General features: G+C 45.3%; 1 pseudogene; it reads right to left on the bottom strand.

The window, feature by feature from the left end:
- Positions 1-333: 333 nt before the first annotated feature.
- On the bottom strand, positions 334-2,658 carry LOC149918715 (uncharacterized; annotated as a pseudogene).
- Between the last annotated feature and the right edge of the window lie 1,591 nt (positions 2,659-4,249).

Genomic DNA, 4,249 nt, shown 5'->3' with positions numbered 1-4,249 from the left:
GTCAATGGATTTCAGAAAAAGAAAGTGTGGCCTGATGTTTAATGCAGTCAAATACCACCCTGAAAGGCTGGATTCTTGCCCAGGTGCTGAGCTCCTATGTGATGCTGAACCAAGGAAGAAGTGGCCCTGCTGCTGGTGTAAGAATTGGCTGGATGCTTGCCAGGAGGTGGGATACTGGCCTAGGGTCTTTCTGCTACTTGGAAAAACTTAAAATAGCTTTTTCCTTGCCCTTGGGCAATGGGCTACAAAAGCGTAGAAGATAGCACTGGGAGAACTTTCTGGTGTTATCAGTGGTGTCAGGAAAGCAAGCCTGGTCCAGTCAGTACCATGGATTCAGAGAGCATCCATGTTGCTGACCCTAGAGCAGGCGGATTTGATGGGTGGACCACTCGATGGATAACCAACATAAGATGGTTGAAAGGCCGCAGACAGAGGGTGGTCATCAATGGCTCTGTGTCCAGGTGGAGGCCGGTAACGAGTGGTGTCCCCCATGGGTCTGTCTTGGGACTGGTGCTCTTTAACATCTTTATCAATGACATTGATGACAGAATCGAGTGTACCCTCAGCAAGTTTGCTGATGACACCAAGCTGAGTGGTGTGGTCGACATGGTTGAAGGACGGGATGCCATTCAGAGGGACCTCGAGAGGCTGGAAAGGTGGGCCCGGGTGAACCTGATGAGGTTCAACACGGCAAAGTGCAGAGTTTTGCACTTGGGCCGGAGGAATCCCAGGCATCCATACAGACTGGAAGGAGAGGTCCTTGAGAGCAGCCCTGTGGAGAAGGACCTGGGGGTCTTGATAGATGAAAAGCTTAACATGAGCCAGCAGTGTGCCCTTGCAGCTCAGAAGGCAAATGGTATCCTGGGCTCCATCAAAAGAGGGGTGGCCAGCAGGGACAGGGAGGTGATTGTTCCCCTCTACTCTGCTCTTGTGAGGCCCCATCTGGAGTACTGCGTCCAAGTCTGGAGCCCCCATTACAAGAAAGACAGGGAGCTGTTGGAGAGGGTCCAGAGGAGGTCCACAAAGATGATCAGGGGACTGGAGCACCTCCCCTATGAGGACAGGCTGAGGGAGCTGGGCTTATTCAGTCTGGAGAAAAGAAGGCTGCGGAGTGACCTCATTGCAGCCTTTCAGTACCTAAAGGGAGCCTACAGAGGGGAGGGGAATCAACTCTTTGAAAGGTTAAATAACAGCAGGATGAGGGGAAATGGTTTTAAGTTGAAGGAAGGGAGATTTAGGTTGGACGTCAGGGGGAAATTCTTTACAGAGAGAGTGGTGAGGTGCTGGAACAGGCTGCCCAGAGAGGTTGTGGATGCCCCATCCCTGGAGGTGTTCAAGGCCAGATTGGATGCGGCCTTGGGCAGCCTGGTCTAGCATTAGGTGGGATGATTGGTGGCCCTTCCTGTGGCAGGGGGGTTGGAGATTCATGATCCTTGAGGTCCCTTCCAACCCTGGCCATTCTGTGATTCTGTGATTCTTTGACTAAGACACTGGTGCTGTTAAGATAGAGCTAGCATTTCCTGATGCCTACATCTGGATAGATAATTGCTTGATGTATAGGCTTTATGCATTGCCTTCTGGGATGGCTTTCTCTCCAGTGATGTCTGGATCCCAGCTCCAGTGATAGAAGTCACTCAGCTGGGGACAGCTCCCAAATCCTTAGGTGCTGTCGCACTCAGAGTCACCAAGACCTTTTTCAACTCTAGGTAAAATAAAATATTTGACATCTACCGTTTTTTATATCAGTAGTCTCTCATTACCACCCCTGCCTCCAGCCTGGTGCTACACTGGAATTTCTGTAATGTGGATTCCCATGACTTTTCTTTTCTATACCTGTTAAATACAATACGTAGGAAGACTGAATTGCACTTCAGCCTATGGTCGTGTACGGGTGAAGAGGACGTGAATCAAGGTACTAGAAAGCTGAGGAACCACAACACACTTCTCACCACAGTGCAGCAGAGCTAGAAACTGAGGTCAGACTGTGGCCTGTGACCGTGCAGCACTTGCAATGGGCTTAGAACTGGCGGTACTTGACTCCCTCATTACTGACCCATGAGTCCTTCCTGGCATAGCAGGACATTTGAAAGCTGACTGTTGGTTACATCTGAAAAGCACTCTTTGCTCTGAATTCTGCTTCATTCATCTGACTAAATGGAAAGTGAGTTCCTCAAACTGAATATTAATTAAGCTAAATAAATGCAAACCAGAAGGGAAACAGAAAAAGAACTGCTGGTGAGCATCATCCACCAGTCTGTGGTTGTATAATATGCTTGGAGAGCACTGCTCTCTTAAGTGAGTTAATGAAAGACACCAAAACACCCTTCGTGACTGTGGTTATGTACTGAGCAGTCAGTAAACCCCCGCTAAGATTTATTGAGTAAAATCCATGGGAGTGGTGGAAGAGGAGGAAAGAAAGAGCAGTCTATATGTCTGGTGCCAGAACTTTAATGCCTTCCTATCAGCTCCAAGATTTTTCTGGCTGCCACTTGTAAAATTCTTTGGATATTCCCTGAAGCTTGTTCCCCTCAGCCCAGCACCATGGGTTTTGTTCCTACCCGTCTTAACATGTCCTCCTGCTTGGTCTTCACATCGTCTCTCTTCCGACTTCCATTCTTCTCCATGATAGAAGAGCTCTCCTTCGACAGAAAGGGTCATGTAATTTTTTTCTTTCACTTAACATTTTTTGCTGTTTTGCATGTTCACCTGAGCTCAGGTGTCACTTCATTTTGGCTTGCAAGGGATGTCCCATCTCCAAGAACCAGTACCCTCTATGAAAAGTGATACACTCATTGTTAAGTTGGATGCTCACTGCCCACTGAACTAAATTATTCCACTGATCATGTTGTAAGGATCTTTCTTCTTGTGCCTATACACAGCTCATGGGAGGTACGTAATACTTCATGGATCTCCATCTGCTTGTCCACTATTGGTCCTATGTCACACCTACTAGCACTTTGCAGATATCTCAGATGTTCAGGATACCTCCCTTATCACAAGAGTCCTGTGTATAGCAGCTGAATTGAGATCTAGATCTTGGCTGATGATAGTGGTATTAGATAGATAGAGACCCTGCATCTGCATTCAGGTGTCTTAACCTGTCTGCATTCATCTGTCTTATTCTTCAGCTGATCTTCATGGGTACTGGCTGGGTATCTGAATGGATTCCCTAGGATCCAAAGGACATAAGAGCTGTATCTCCAATGACTTTAATGGGAACTGAGACTCTGATATGATGAATACCTGCAGGGATCTTAACTTGTGTCTTACTCTTCAGCTGAATCCTACATGAAGCTCTTGATATATTATGAAGAAGTTTGAGGCTACAAGTATTTACAATCAAAGGCACTTACAGTCCATACTATGCCTCATCAGTCTCACCTGGAGTGTCCTTCCACTTCTGTACATGGTCTTGGAACTTCAGTCCAAGTCCCACAGATGCAGTAGGATGCTGGTCTCCAGCTTTGCCACAGTCCTACCCTGCTTGGACATGGGTTCCACTGAGACCTTCCCTGTCCCTATGGCTTCATCTGGCCATTCCAGGAATGAGCATAACCCTGGTTCATCTCATGAGGCCTGATGCTACTCATAGCCTATCCTCAGACCCATGGAAGTGCATGATGCCTGGGGCTGGATCCCACCTGCTCCCCACAACCTTCCCTGCTTCTCAGTTAGTCTTTGATAATTAATTTTTGTATGCCTTCTCTGTAGTTAGTTTAATCAGTGTTGGGTTATGTGTGGCAATGAAAATAAGCTACAGTATAAATGGACACACTAGAAGTATTAGTATCAACACAAGTGTCCTGATCAGCTTTAATCACAAATCATGACAGGACCATGCAGAAGCTAAAATGGAAATAAACTGAGCAACTTTTGAAAAAATAAGAAAAAAGAGCTATTTCAAATACAGCAGATGATTTATTATTACTCTTATTCCACATATCTAATTGAACAGACTTTTCTGTTTATTAATTTGATTTCAGACATTTTTCTAATACTGGGAAATATTCAATCCTTATATTCTAATATTCCCACAGTTTTAGTAATATTATGAGTCTAAGTCTGATTTGTAGTTTTTGAAAAGATGCCATCTTCCCATGATAGGGAATCAGTATCCAAGACCCATACAGCCCTTAGTCTTGAAGTCTTCCAAATTTTGAACTACCTCAGAATGTGACTAGCATATAGCATAAGCCCATTTTCTATTTTATTTTAATTTTAAAATTTGTTTTATTTTGATTTATATATT

Source organism: Phasianus colchicus, chromosome 3 (assembly GCF_987193195.1).
Source record: "Phasianus colchicus chromosome 3, bPhaCol1.hap1.1, whole genome shotgun sequence".
Taxonomy (NCBI): Eukaryota; Metazoa; Chordata; class Aves; order Galliformes; family Phasianidae; genus Phasianus; species Phasianus colchicus.
Note: the sequence above shows the minus strand (reverse complement) of the source record. Positions and strands in the feature narration are given on the sequence as shown.